General features: G+C 38.8%; 1 long non-coding RNA gene across 2 annotated transcripts in view; it reads left to right on the forward strand.

Annotated features, from left to right (window-relative positions):
- The window catches only part of LOC128020979 (uncharacterized), a 46,548-nt gene extending 32,480 nt beyond the window's left edge, over positions 1-14,068 (forward strand). For both annotated transcript variants that reach the window (XR_008185451.1, XR_008185450.1), the window contains exon 3: positions 8,976-14,068. This is a non-coding gene — a long non-coding RNA (uncharacterized LOC128020979). The remainder of the gene's footprint in view (positions 1-8,975) is intronic.
- Positions 14,069-16,501: the final 2,433 nt, after the last annotated feature.

The raw sequence follows: 16,501 nt of genomic DNA on the forward strand, positions 1-16,501 counted from the left end.
AGAACTCAAGGAAAGTATGCTTTTGCAGTATGCTTCCAAAATTTATTTTATAAGCTTTTGTTCTCATTTTTCAGTGGTGTGTTGAAGCTATGCAGTTAACAGCCTTATATGCCTGCCCAACATCTTGTGTTGGTGGGTCTCCAGCATGAATGCCTGCAGTCTGTGAGGCCCAGTGTTCATGAAGTATTTTAGTCTGGCCTGAAAGCATCTGTAAGCACACATAGGCCCCACAGCAGTGCAGCCAACGTGGTGAAAGGGACTTAACTGCTATCAATTAAGCACAGACAAATGAGCAGTGAAATAAATGAGGATTCAATGGGCAAGCGAAAGAGTCTCCATCATTGATTCCCCTCTCACACGATGACAGTGTTGGAACGGGCTTAGCGCGGCCCCTCTAAAGCTTGAAAAGACACGGCTTCTCTACCCAAGGCTTAAGTCCACTTCAGTCCCCTTTAGTCGGGTGTCAGCTGTCTTCCTCAGTCAGCCAAACCTTCATGCAGCTTACATATGAATTCTATTTAGGCTCTTAGGATTTAATTTATAGAAAACAGCAGTCAAAAATCTTAAAGGGAAAGTTTACACAAAAATAAAAACTCATTCCCTTACACTCATTTCAGAAACTTTTAATACAACAAAAGTGAACGAGTAAAGGGACTGTCAAGCCTCAAAAAAGGTCCAAATAATATTATAAAAGTAGTCAATATGACTCTATATGACGCTATATTCTAACTCCTCTGAAGTCGTGCATTAGGCTTTATATTATACATTATAAAAGTGATATTTAAATTATTTATGTTAAATGTTGTGACTGGATCATTGAGTCAGTTGGATTTTAGAACTGGTTTGAGAATGAATCATGCAACAGTTTTGTGAATTAGATCAGCTGATTTATTGAAAAGATTGACTCAAGTGAATAATTCACAACTTAAGCATTAATACTTAAACTCATGAATTTGCCACGAAGATGTAGGACACATATTGAGATTTTCACCAATTAATGACTTCACTTTCAGATTGTTCTTCACACAAAGCTATCATATGACTATAAACCAATTTTAATGGTACTTTGATGTTTTTGTTTGTGTGTCATTATGAAGCTTGACAACCCCAGTCCTCATTCATTTTCAGAATTTCCAAAAAAGTAGTCTGGATCAATAATTAATATTTAGCGTTCCACAGACAAAACAGAGTCAATCAGGATTGGATCAACATGAGAGTGAGTAAATAGTTTACATTTTTGGGTGAACTAGCCACAGTATGTTGAATTGAAGGGAAAGCCCCTCGTTTTGTTTTCCATCGTTTCCTGTTTTAAACTGACAGAGGGAGTCGAGCTGCTTTCACCTCTGCTCTCGGATGACTCTTGCAGATGTAGTGGAGCAAACCCGGCTTGAAATCATGCTGGCTCAGCAAAACCAAGTCCAGCTGGCAACTGAGTCAAGCTGCAACTCGTTGGTTACAGCTGTGCTTAGATTTATGTGATGGCTGAACAAATAAATTAGTGAATTTGATCGGAAGAATCGTGGATTCACAGAAAGGCAAAGAACGGCAGTGTCCTGAGGGCTTTTCTTAGTCAAGTCATCTGCTAAAGTGTTGTTTTGACTTTTTTTTTTTTTTGGCATATATCCATAGACAAAGTATGTTTACAAAGTCTTACACTGATTATGCTCAATAATAAAATGTAAAAAAAAAAAAAATTTTAATCTGAAAAAAACAAACGACCATGGACCAACACACATAGATTTCTGTTACTCCCATTTTGCTCTGGCTGTATACAGACATTTATCACCATTCTGTCTGTTTATTCAATCTGCACACATCTGTTTGTGTTATGGTGCCAAAATTGAGGAGAAAATTAATTAATATATGGTAATATATGGTAGATAATTTATGGTGGAATATCTTGTATAAACATGGTTTTCTTGCATTATTGGGTTTCTATAATGTAAGTATTTTTTTTTCATCTTTTTTTTTTCATTTGCTGGTCAAACACACTAATTGTAAACTTTATGCTCAAATTGCTTCTAAAGTGAACAAATGTGTACGATATATTGAAATATGCAATTCATAGATTCCCTTACAACACGGTGACATTTGCGATCCGTTTAACTTCTGTAATATTCAATTGGAAAAAAACGCATAGGGCAGGACTTTTTGGAGGGCAGGATTTGATTGCATCATATGTTAGTCTATGATTATTAGTGACTGTTAATTTCCCAGCCTTATCTTGAGTCAAAAGGAATGAAAGTGCAAATTAAGTACTTTGTTAAACATTTTCAAACACCTTTTTTCAGTGTAGTCCAGAAATAATGCACAGATGCACAGTAACAAAGATAAATAGGTTCATGTTGTCTTTAAATTCACTGTTGTGCAGTTATCTAAGATAGGATGATCTTCACTTACAAAATGAACGTACGACAGGTCTCAGCTCTTCAAGTTTTTGAATTAGCCTGAACTTGCATGCAGCACAGAAAATCTGGCAGAGAATTGAAGAATGATTCATGAAGCCCATTAGTTGATCATTAACCAGTAAGATTAGAAAGTCTAGAAATGCTTCTGTGAAAGGATATATAAAATTCAAATAAATAACACTATGCAAAATATATTTCTCTTAAGTAATTTACATATTAACTAAAGGAAAAAAAACTGTGACAAGTACAGTCCACGCACTTTTTGTGACACTCTTACTGCATTATCTTTATTTTGTTGTAGACTGAGGGGAAATAAGCTAAATAGTGTTTATAATGTGTGTAAATATTTTATTATATTTACCGGTATTAATATACATATAAATTAATGTATTTGTTTACAATTACAAGTTTAATGGGTGTTTTTGGAGTAAGATCAATTTCTCTTTGAGATGTTTTACATTTTTACATCTTGTAAACTCTAGGGACAAGCCTTTTAAACTGAGGTGTTTTTAGAGGCGTGATATTCAAATGACGATTGTTTTCGTCTGCTACATTTATTAACGTACAATCATTCATACGATGGGATTGGCGGAATACAAATGTTTCATGAATCACACTGTCATAAGTTTGTGCACTCGGATCTGCGCTTGTTTCTGCGTTAGATTGATATTTGAGGCCCAATGTCTTGTGTCATCCAATTCTGTCCAATTCTTCCCGACATGTGACCAAACCTTACTTATTGATTCTGATAAGAAGGTCTGCAATTGGCCGTCTAGCCTTTTGCCCCCTGTACACGAGAGCGGAGCACTGATGAACATGACCTACCGGTCCCAGATTGCTGTCGACCTTAACAGGGCCACAGCTGCATCAGGAGCCGCCAGACGTTACTGTGGTGATGAGGTGCTGAGATTTATGACAGATGAATAAGAGTAATCTAAGCGTAGCAGACAGCGGTGTTATTGATCTGTCTGGAGTCAGGGCCACGCTGCTGCTGATGACACTTTTTCCAGTCGATACGCATTTGACCCCTGACCCTGAATAAGAGATCAATGAGTTCGATTCAGATGGGAGGGGCCTGTGAGGTGGGCCACCAGCCAGTCAGATGAGATGTTATAGCAGTTAAAGAGCTGCGTTCAGCAACGCTATGTCTGTGCACTCAGATGGTCTCTGTAAGGGTCTTCTTGGTTGTCACGATTGTAAGTTGTTGATAAAACCGATGCAATTATTCTGAATTATTATGAATTTGATAAATAGTCTTTAGATGTTTGATAAGGTAGCATCACTATTAGATTTGTACAAACCGCTAATGTTAAGTGTTACAGTTCAACATGTAACTCATCCCGCATTGTTTATTCGTATTGTTTGTACGAATGACATTTCACATTGATTGGCATTTTGTGGAGACACATGCTGTTTTCCTTTCCTAAGTAATCAGATATACAATTTTCAACTGGCGGACAAAAAATTGGTTGAAAAGTTAATAGACATACAGTATGTCAAAAAAGAGATCCGAGCCATATAGCCTTCCTGTAGCTCAACTCTAGAGCATGGCACTCACAAGGTCATGGGTTTGATTCCCTGAAAAAGCAAGGATTGATCAAATGTGTGCCTAAGTTGCTTTGGGTAAAAATCCATACTTGTAAATATATACTTCAGGTTGGTATTTTTGACTTCAGTTAGTAAGCAACCACCTAAAAAACTATAGAACACCCTAGCAGCCACCCAGAACACATTATCAACCACATTCTGTAGCAAAACAATGGTATATTGGAGGTGAGTTTTGCACTGCGTAATGCTACTCATGTTTTCTTCACAAAATGTCAAATTGTAGATAAAGAATGTTTGTCTGTGATTAACAGAGATCCTCATCTTTGGAGTCTGTATTTTTGTATCTGATGGTTATGTTTTGAAATAACTGGAATTGTTTTCCAGGATATGAGAAATAAGAGATTTCTGAGTATGTCTGAAGTCTTGTAAAGTCACAGTTTAATTAGAGACGGACATCAAACCCAATATGTTTCTTTTTGTGTAATGGTTTATGGTGTTTTCCCTTCTGTCAAGTGTTCATTGTGTCTTGTTGTGCAAATGTGTGTGCGCTGCCTGGTACTATGTGGTGACAGCGCTCGGCTGATGGCCTCTGTGTGTGTGTGTGTGTGTGTGTTGATTGATCACCATCATTCCCTTTCAGTCCCTGCTGGTCCCAACAGCCCCCCCACCCCCAACACACACACACAAATACACACTTCTCTATCCTACAGCATGATAGACTTGAACCTGTACGCTGCTCACTCGTATCAACAAACCTGTGCTCAGACGCTGCCCAAGATGGCGTGAGTTTAAACACTGAATCTATGTGGATTTGTGAGCTCTCCTGCTTTATGTGTTTGGAGCTCTGCATTGCAGTTAAACAGACGTGGCAAGTTTTGCAATAAGCTCATAATCAATGATGTGTGTGGTGGGTAGTCGGCACCCAGCACCCCTCTATGATGGGGTCACATCTCCCTCACACCCCTCAGTGCAAGCAAAGGGATTAGAGGTCATTCAGGCCACTGCCACACACATAAAGATGCGTCTGGTTTTAGCACAGGCGCCCATGTTTATATGGATCTCATATAATCACTAATGCATGTTGTTCATGATTTTATTATATATACTGTATGTATATATATATATATATTTAGGTGCATCTCAATAAATTTGAATGTCGTGGAAAAGGTCATTTATTTCAGTAATTCAACTCAAATTGTGAAACTCATTACTAAATTAATTTAATGCACAGACTGAAGTAGTTTAAGTCTTTGGTTCTTTTAATAGTGATGATTTTGGCTCACATTTAAAATGGTCTCTCAGTTTGGTTCACTAGGCTACACAATCATGGGGAAGACTGCTGATCTGACAGCTGGCTGTTCACAGAGTGCTGTATCCAAGCATGTTAACAGAAAGTTGAGTGTAAGGAAAAAGTGTGGAAGAAAAAGATGCACAACCAACCGACAGAACCACAGCCTGATAAGGATGGGCAAGCAAAATTGAATTTGAGTGAACTTCACAAGGAATGGACTGAGGCTGGGATCAGAGCATACAAACATGTCAAGGAATTTGGCTACAGCTGTCGTCTTCCTCTTTTTAAGCCATCCCTGAACCAGAGACAATGTCAGAGGCTTCTTACCTGGGCTAAGGAGAAGAAAAACTGGACTCTTGCCCAGTGGTACAAAGTCCTCTTTTCAGATGAAAGCAAGTTTTGTATTTCATTTGGAAACCAAGGTCCTAGAGTCTGGAGGAAGGGTGGAGAAGCTCATAGCCCAAGTTGCTTGAAGTCCAGTGTTAAGTTTCCACAGTCTGTGATGATTTGGGGTGCAGTGTCATCTGCTGGTGTTGGTCCATTGTGTTTTTTTGAAAACCAAATTCACTGCATACATTTACCAAGAGAACTTCATGCTTCCTTCTGCTGACCAGCTTTCTGAAGATGCTGATTTCATTTTCCTGCAGGATTTGGCACCTGCCCACACTGCCAAATGCACAAAAGTTGGTTAAATGACCATGATGTTGGTGTGTTTGACTGGCCAGCAAACTCACCAGACCTGAACCCCATAGAGAGTCTATGGGGTATTGTCAAGAGAAAAATGAGAAACAAGAGACCAAAAAATGCAGATGAGCTGAAGGCCACTGTCAAAGAAACCTGGGCTTCCTTACCACCTCAGCAGTGCCACAAACTGATCACCTCCATGCCACGCCGAATTGAGGCAGTAATTAAAGTAAAAGGAGCCCCTACCAAGTATTGAATACATGTACAGTAAATGAACTTATTTTCCAGAAGGCCAAGAATTCACTATTTTTTTTTTTTTTTTTATTGGTCTTATGAAGTATTCAAATTTGTTGAGATAGGTAGGTTTTTGTTAAATGTGAGCCAAAATCATCACAATTAAAATAACCTTTCTGTACTTCAGTCTGTGTTCATTGAATTTATTAAATACGAGTTTCACAATTTGAATTGATTTACTGAAATAAATGAACTTTTCCACGACATTATAATTTATTGAGATACACCTGTATATATATATATATATATATATATATATATATATATATATATATTACTAAATATATTGTAGAAACTACATTTCCTGTAAAGCTGTTTTGCAACGATTTGTATCGCGAAAAGCGCTATACAAATAAGCTTGCATTGAATTTAATATGAGCTTGTGTACATTGGACCTGATTTATGAAATACAAAGTGTATGTCATTCGGTCTGAATTACATGAGAAGGAACTAATAAACCAAAAGTGTCAAATGTTTTTTTAGAGCAGTTTATGCAGAAAAATTGTTATGCTAATGTCTCATGAGGCCCATTATTTCTGATTCACATTGCAGACTTTCCATCAGCTGCATGGTGATGATTATTTGCTTTGTTTTTCACGCTGTTGTTTTACATCTTGTTGTTTGTTTATATTTATGTTTTTTTGTTCTTCACCTTATTTTGTTTACATTACAATAGTTTTTTGTTGTTTCGTCTCCTCATTTTTTTTAAATGGCCGTCATTTTGTCAAATTTTAAATATATTTTTTTTGTCTCCTTGCTTTAATTGCCAGTTTCATTATTTTTTCTTCATTTTGTTTTCTACTTTTTCAAATTGCCATTGTTTTATGACTATTTGATGTTTCTTTCCTTGTTTACATTTTCATGTTTATAGTTTATTTTGTTTTCTATTTTTTTCTGTATTTTGCTGTTTCTCCTCCTCGTTTTGTTTAAATTGCTTTTTATTATTAGATTTTTGATGTTTTTAATGGCCTTCCCCCATTTTTTTTTCTGTTTCATCAGCTTGTTCTTCTTAAATTGTTATCATTTCATTATTAAGTTGTTTCATCTCCTTATTTTATTTTGATTTTGTTTAATTTTTTAAGATGATCATTAGATATTGAGTAATTTTACAAAAATGACATGCTTTACTGTGACGGTCACACACTTTTCCGCAGCTTCTGCGGTGGGTTGGTGGATGATCCTCCTCAGTCAGTTGTGGAAATGTTGTCACAATATTGTGACAGACAGATTGTTGTGTGGCTGCACAGAGCGCAACAGAGAGCATGACGCCATTTATGGCTGCTGGCTGGCTGCATTTTTTTTTTTTTTTTTTTTTTTTGAGCCTTCAGAGAAAGTGAGGGATTGATCAGTGCAGAGGGGAAGTGGAGCTGAGATGAAGAGAGGGAGGGAGGGAAGGAGAGAGTCGGAGGGGAGGGTGGGTGGGGGGAATCACTCTCGCTGCAGAATCTGCCGTTTGCTGGCACTCAGTCACACCGAGAGAGCGAGAGCGGGTCTCACATACGGCCCAGGTACGGGTACAGATGCCCGGGACAGGTGTCCGGACCAGTGAAGGATGTGCGGGTGAGTGTGTTTTGCCAGTGTAAGGTGTGTGTCAGACTGACGAGTGTGAGGAGAGTGACAGTGATGAGAGGATGTACAGTGGTTCTAATGAAGATGATGTTTTCAAGAGTGTCTTCTTTTAGTGACATCTCACTGTCTGAGGATGCTTTACCTTCCTCACTCTTTTTCTCTCACTCTCTCTCTTTTTCTTTTTCCTTGAAGATAACAAAGTCGGCACAGGTTTGAAGGTAGACAGTGTGCGTGCGTGTGTGTGTGTGTGTGTGTGAGGCACGTGGCGGTTGCTCTCATTTCCGGGAGTGTCCACACCGTCTGGTCCCTGAGGATGAACGATGCTTCTTGTTTGTGGGGGGAGGAGGAGTCTTCAAGGTGTGTATGTGTGCATCAGTTTTGCGTTTGCAGTGTAAATGACATGCATGTTTTGACTGCCGTGTGCATTATCGGATTTGCTTGCAGTTAGTGTTCTGCGGACGCATGATCTCGTCTGTGCTCCCAAAGTCACAAAAAAAGACAACTTATTGGAAAAGCAGTGAGGGGGAATCGCAGGCGCTGCGTGTCTGGGTGGGTGTGGGGTGGTCTTGCAGGGAGCTGCGTAAGCCGTTTTCTGCTAATTTTGCCCCAACGCCAGTTTACTGGCTCTTGAAAGTGGCTGATCAATTGCTGCTACATGTCTTTCGATGTAATGGAGTCAGTGGTGGGAGACGAGACGCAGACAGACACACACACACACACATACAGACGCTCATGTCTGAAGCTGCAGTCAGAGGCCAGCGGTTCTGCTCACCAGAGATCCTGAGGATGAGAAACACAAGACAGAGAAAGACGGACAGAGAGACTGACCATCTGACTGTTGGCTCTCTCGACGGGCAGCTTCAAATCCAACCGCTCGTCCTGATTTCCTCTTACCTGATGGGTTTTTTCCGTCTGCTTTTGTGCATGCCATTTGGTGCATGATATGCCTGTGCGCTGCGTGTCTGCGGCTCTAAACTTTGCAATGAAGACCAAAAAAGGCACATTTTATTTTCATAGGCCGAACGTTATTAGCAGAATAATCTTCGTTATGCTGGATGAAAGAGGACGTGAGTGTGCAATACATGTTTGTGTGTGTTTGTGACTAACCTGTGCGGACACCGCTGCACTCCTCCTGGTCCCTGAGACCCTAACTTGTGAGCTTTGTGTGCTAAAAATCACAGGTTAAGCTCTTGGGACCTGGGCAGAGGGCAAAAGCACTCAATCCCCTGGCTGTGTCCCAACTGAGACGGACGCGGGACGGATGTCTGTGAGAGATAAGACAGTGAAACGGTGGACCAGAGCGGATGCGGCACTGGCGTGTCTGAGAGATTAAATGTTCAATATGTTCACATGCCTGATGATGATGATGATGGTTTCTAATGGTTTTTAAATAAAACTTGACCATGCACATCTGCTGAGGTGTTTTTCCTTTGGGATGAGGGGTGCAGGAGAGGGTCGTCATGCTATTCACTTTGTCTGGCTGTCTGGTCGCCACTAAATGACCTTTATCGCATTGGCAACACAAGGAAGGGCCGGTATTATCAGTTATTCCCACACTAAATCCTGAATTCAGGAATCTTTTTTGGTTTCTGCAAAGATTTTATTTTAAATGAAGGTAAATCATTTCTAGTGATGCCCTTGATAGAAGATCCCAGCACCTGCACTGTTATTAAACAAGTCTGCTTGGCTTTATCCTCATGTATCCACCAGATGTAATTTTTTGTTTAATCCAATAACATAAAATCTGTCTGATTCATAACCAAAAGAGTCTGTGTAAAAAAAAAACAAGCGACATATTGAACCAACATATGCTGACACCTTCATTTACACAAAAAAAACATTCTATGAATAGACTCCATTACCTCTTGAAGCCCAGACTTTGCTGATAGAAGAACATGCGGCTTGCAGAGTACTGCGTTTATAGGCACGGCATGCACAGAGATATGGATCTCAGTGTGTCGTCATGTTGTTTTTGAGCAGAAATGACATTGAACTCCAGACGGATGGTAGTTTTATGGGGTCCGGTTGGCACAGAGCTGTGGGCTCCTTCCTGTTTTAAAGAGGTAAACTCATTAAGTCTAACGCCTGGCTTTGTTCTTTATCTCCCTGGAGTGTTTAACTTTTGAAAACCTAATTTTGCTAAATTACCCACATTAGAAATGTAGTTTCAAAACAATTGTTTTCCCCCTATTGCTCTCTCTCTCTTCCTCTTTCTCTCTCTCTCTAATTATATTTTTCCCCTGCTTGGTTTCACTCCGAACAATGGCCGATGCCAACTAATCAGGCTGGGTCTGTGCCACAAAGCTCCCAGCAACAGCTGAAGCTCTACCATGCTCAGTGCATACCAAGCAGTCAGCCACAACCAGCGAGCGCCAGCCTGGTGCCCAATGCGGGGTCAGACAGTTTTATTAGGATCCGTCTGACACTCGGCTCAGGCTGGCAGTGCCAACGCACAGATAAAATCTTGTGTGCTGCTCACACTATTCATCAGAGCTTGCACATAAATACTCCCTCATCCCACACTCGTTCACAAACACACGTTTACTTAGCTTATCTAAATGGGGACATAACATAGACTTCTATTGTTTTATATACAGACAGTTATACACAGAAAACTTTCTGCATTTTTACAATTAAAAAAAAAAAAATTAGGATGTCCCCAAAAGGTGGTTTTTGGCAATTTGTCAGGTTTTGTACAAATCTGTACCCACACACACACACACACTCACAGACCAATTAATCGGCTAGATGAGAAAAGGAACAAAAGTTGGATCCAGCCAGGAATTCATATTGTTTTATTTAATAACCGGCCCGACTTCTGAATGGTCCAGCAGACATCAGGGTCTGATGTCTCAGCCTCACTGACATGGTTTCATATTTAAATATTTGGCAGACAGCACATCGGACTGAGTTTCATTAGTGTGTATCAGATCAAAAAAAGGTTTGTTTTCTGGCTGACGGGTCTGACGAGTATTTTCAGGCGGACACAGATGTCCAGAAAGACAGACACACAAATAGACATGCCAACAATGATTGAGTCAATGTGAAATTTTTTAAAATTATACACAAAATGTATATGTCTACATTACCTGTTTATAATAAGTTTATTAATGGACTGATAAGTAATAATTCATATAATTCTACTAAGCTGTGCATAAACCTAGTTAAATTGACTTTGTATTTATCCTTAAAAGAAATGTTTATTTACTTTTGAAAGATTATTATTTATTTTTTTCAGACATATTTAATTCATCTCACTGGACAGCAAGACTTAAATGCTGAAGAAATGTATCGCAGTATTAAAATATGCTTGTACTTTGAATATGAAATGTGTATTATAGAAATGTACACAGAGAAACAATGTTCAGCAGTAAATCAAGCATTTTGAAATATAACATTTTGAAACTAACCTGATATCGAATGGTTTAGTTCACTCAAAAATCATGGAGTTGTCCTTGTTATAGACCTCTAGAAGGATTCCCTTGATAAATGTCAGGAGATAAAGATCGGCCACTGAGGAATTAAAAGAGCCCGCTGATGGTGTGTGAGTATGAGTGTGTGTTCTCGCTAACCGCATGTGGTTTAAATAAACTTAACATTTGTGTGGGATAAAGGTACTGAAAGTAGATTAAGCACTGAGAGCTCAGGCAGGAGAAGCTGCAGGAGCCGGTGAATTTACAGGATTACAGGAATCTTTCTTCCATTGGTTGACGGGGATTGTTGTGGTGCATGTTATCAGGGCAGGTCAGTGGAAACAGTGGGTTCTTCTTACTGCTCAGTGCAGGTACAAATAACAGGTGCAAACACACACAGCCTCTCAGAATATCTGCGTACATCCAGACACCGAAAGAATGATGAATACTGCCACTTCAGCTTATTAGAACAAATGCACTTGTTCATAATAGATATTTAAAAAATATTGGTGGGCAATATTAGTTTGTTAGTTCCTCAAAAGTATTAAAGGGGTATTGATAATCTGTGCTGTACATTCAAATTGTTTTAATTCCTGATTTCACTTGACACTTGTAAAAAACTTGATTTGAGATTCTAATGCCGTTCCAGGCATCATATTGGTTATTGGCAATAACAAAAATATTTTGGTGAAATAGATCAATTCTCTTTCACATTTTAAGTCATATTACTTAAACATGCTACTTCCCGTAAGATTTGTTCATTCAGATTATTGTTAATAAATGCAACTGTGTGTTAAACATTAGGGTGTTTCATCGTTATTTGTTGTCACCATTTTATTAAAGCAATTAGCCACTGGAAGCCATGCATAAGTCATACTGAGTTTGTTAGAAATCCTTTTACCCAGTGTTAATTTACTGTATATGGACCTACATTTGATATACTGGTTTCCAACATACATTCTTAAAAATAAAGGTTCCAAGCATTGGTTTTCGCATTGATGCCAACCATTTTGGGTTCCTCAAAGAGCCTTTCAGTGACAGAAAAGCGTTATTTTCTAAATGTGACAAACATTTAAATAAGCTAAAGGAACCTTTTAACACTATAAAAACCCAGGTGTATATGGAATGGTTCCATGGATCTTAAAGGGAAGAGCTCAGTGTGATAATGCCGACATCTCAAAATGTGCTTTGATTTATCAGAGTGGTTACTTCGTCATTTTCCCCAATCATTTGAAAACTGATTCTAAACTTGTTAACATGCATCAAGCATCAAAATGGAAGAAATGAAACTAATTAAACAGCTACAAATGATTGTGTTTTTGCCATGTGTCCCTTTAGTTGATAATCATATTTCAAAAAAGAGTTCATCAGCTTTGTGATCCAAGAGTTAAAGCTTTGATAATATCCGTCTGCTGGGGTTTGATTCTTTTTAGACCTGTAGACCGTTTGCTTTGTTCTGAAACGGGGACTTCATTTGTTACAATGTTGCATTTTTCCGCTTGGTTCAGTTTTCACGTTCACAAGGCAACATTGCAAAGCGTGCCAAACTGCATTTATTTATCACTCACAGAATCAGACACTGGCTGCTGCATTTTATATAGCATATTTCCCATTATGAATTATGATCCGGCTTGGTTCTTTGGTCCGTTGGGTCACTAAAAGCGAACTGCTCTAGAGTCCGTTTGCAACTGGGCCGAGACCACCTCTTCAAGGAGGTCTCGGCATGCTTGATTCAAACTAATTAAATGAGGCAGGTGTGAAAGCACTCTATAAGTCAGAAACATATATTACAAGAATCTGAAGAGAAAACAAGGAGTACTTTTGAAAATGTCATTATTTTCATACATACAGTACATCTCTGGGTCCCTAAGCGTAAAGAAAGCAACTCAATCTCAGAACAGAGTAATGGCCTGTAATTGGCCTGCATCAGTCTAGAGGACGTATCTCCACACGGCCCGTCACTCTTAAAGTCGTTCCTCCCCGATTCATCCTGTCCTGTGTACCCTTTCTCTGTGATGTCTGCAGTACTGCTGTGGAGGCGTTGCCAAGGAAACGCAGGCTGGCAGCGCGCTGGAGTTATTGAACCACAACTGGCTTTTTGCTTTAGAGGATAATTAGCTTCTGTCTCACAGGTTTCTCTCAGCCGATGGGACTCTGTTCTGAGCGTCTTCCTCCAGTCAGAGCTTTTAACCCGTCGGATGGCGGGTAGCTGTGGCCGCAGGTGCTCCTTTTACCTGGACGAAAAACTGTGCGAGCACTCCAGCAATCCTCAAACACACACACACACACACACACACACACAAACACACACTACCCAGACTTCCTTTTGTTCTTCAACACACAGTGAGCTCTGGCGGAAATATAAACCTATCTGTATCCTAAAATGAAGTGTCTCTCTCTTTGTTTCTCTCATATTAAAAACAATAAATAAAAATCGCATTCAATTTCTGCTGTGAATGAGTGTCTAAAATAACACTGATCGAATGAATCTCATTTAATATAATATACAGATATAATTATCTGTAAAATTTTAATTGTATTGCGTTCATCTAGATATTCGAACCGGAAAACAAGAGAAATGTACTGATTAAACCTATAGCTTTCTTTATTCAGTGCGAGGAAGCAAGTGTGTGTGTATAAGTATGCAGTTTCAGCAGGCGAGTCTGACACACAAATCCGCTCCCGCATTAAAAGAGGCGGAGAACAGAGACAGATCCTTTGACCTTCTGCTTTCACACACAGTCCAGTGACACACACACTCCGATCACAAATGCACATTAATCTTGTTATCCCTTGCACATTTGTATATTTAAATGCTGTAAATGTTTAAGACTTTCTAATAAATTGTTGATATTATTGTATTGATTGTCTCATTTATGGTATATCTCTCTTCTCCTGTATATAAACTGTATATTTTAACTCTTTTAACACATGAAATCGTTAACCTAACACATTTTCAGTACTCCCTCCATAACTGTAAGTGCAAATTAAGCAAAGAATCACAATGAAACCTGGATGTAGCTTTGCTGTTCGGTGTTCCATGTTAAAGGTTGTAGCAGCAGCATCACAGCATTAGTTACATGTGTGAAAGTGTGTGCGTAAAACCTTGCTGGCTTTGGGAAGTGTGTGTGTGTGTGTGACTCGGTGTGCTTGCAGACGTGTGTGTGTGCCTTTATCCATAGAGCGGCCAGCCAGGCTGCAGATATCATCCATCTCCTTGTCACAAAGCGCCAGGGTTGCTGGGTAGGCAGCAGACAGCCGCTCGGCGCTGAGGATGGGAGCTGAATCCTAATTCCGCCGCTGCTCTCCCCCGCCTCCCACGACGGAAAATCGTTAACCTCAGGATTGGAGAACAAAGCAGAGAGCTTTAGCCAGCTAGCTGATGTTAACGCAAAACGCCCCAACCACAGTCTCAGAGAGACATGCTGAAATCATGCAAAGTATGTTCAGATGTAAATCCTTCAGAGCTTCTGTGGTTTTTGAAGAGTATAGCTCTGTTTCAAAACCCAGTGAGCTGCCTACAGAGTCAGCTGCCTTTTAAGACAGTGGAATATCATGAGTGACTGATTTGAAGTTCATATTTATGAATTAAGGAAGTCTGCATTCAGGTAATTTGGTCAGAGGCAAAAAAAAAAATGTAATTCTACTTTTACAAAATGATGATTAAAGAACGTGCATCATTTTTCTTTTGCTGCTTTATGTTTTTCTTTCATGAATGTGCTGCAAATTAAATTTGCATTACATATTCTATAGTAATTTTAAAATACTATAACATTTCTTTCATTGCAACTTAGTTTTATTATAAATGGGAAAAAAAGGGAAATCTACTGTCCATTCAGGTGCTGTATCCAACATGTTTCAGAAACTTGAATAGTTCACCCAAAAATTTTAATTTGCTGAAAATGTACTCTGGCCATCCAAGATGTAGATTAGTTTTTTTCTTCAGATTTGGAGAAATTTAGCATTACATTGCTTGCTCACCAAAGGATCCTCTGCAGTGAATGGGTGCCGTCAGAATGAGAGTTCAAACAGCTGATAAAAACATCACCATAATAATTCACAAGTAATTCACATTACAGTCCATCAATTTACATCTTGTGAAGTGAAGTGTGTTTGTAAGAAACAAATTCATCAAAATGTTTTAACCTCAGACAAGTCCTCCATCCATAATATTGTTTCCTCCTATGAAAATGTATTCTGAATCAGGAGAGAAATATGCACAGATCAAGCTCAGTTTACAAGTAAAAAGATTTCTAAACAAATATGTGAGAGAAGAACAGGGAATGGACTTTTCCATCATGGATTATGGACTATTATGCATTTTGTCCAGAAGCAACTGATTAAAGTTAAAATGCCTTACAAACATGAAGCTTTTCACTGCACAAGACATTATTTGATAGACTGACACCCATTCACTGCAGAGGATCCATTGGTGGGCAGGTAATGTAATGCTGAATACTAAATCAAAATCAAGTCATCAACAACTTGGATAGCCTGAGGTTGAGTCAATTTTCAGCAATCTGTCGAACATGACTTGAATGCACCAAGACAGCTCAGTAAGCACCTCACAAATTACAATAAAGACTCGATTTGCAACTGATTTCAATGGTTTGCTGCTACACTTATGGTGTACTACACTAATAAGAACAAAAATATAAGGCAAACACAAATAAAGACTTGACTCACAACTGATTTCAATAGAGTCTGCTATTAACTGGAAGACGGAAAAGTGTGTTAAGATAGCTATGCATACATTAACATAACTACATCCTTAAAATGCTGCCTTGATGTGTTTATCACAGGTAATTGTTAACAGGTATTGTTGCTGCTCCTGTATGTTCTAAACATCCAAAATAAAACTGAACTTTAATGACAAACTCAAATTAGACACATGTCTTGTTATTAAAGAGTTTTAAGGAGTTATTTACAGCTTTTGGTTTATCTTTACCTTTAGACATTAAGCAAAGAGCAATGTTTAGGTTATCTGATCTCTCACCTTGGTCAAGTTACTGACGGTAAAACAAGATAATCTCACCTATCGGTTAGAAACTCTTCCTCTCTGTCTGATCTTGTAAACCATTGGAATGGCCACAAAATGACAAATTGGAGTACTACTTAATACTAGTTAAAGTACAATACTAAGTTTTTGCAGTATGCCATGCATATACTGTGCGAATATGCACATTTGTGTATGCATAGAATACCCAGATGGTCAAGTAATGCAATATACTGTACAGGCATAGAATACTGTACCGAGTATGATTTCCCACAATGCAATGTGCTTTAACAATGAC

This window comes from Carassius gibelio, chromosome A10 (genome assembly GCF_023724105.1).
Source record: "Carassius gibelio isolate Cgi1373 ecotype wild population from Czech Republic chromosome A10, carGib1.2-hapl.c, whole genome shotgun sequence".
Lineage (NCBI taxonomy): Eukaryota > Metazoa > Chordata > Actinopteri > Cypriniformes > Cyprinidae > Carassius > Carassius gibelio.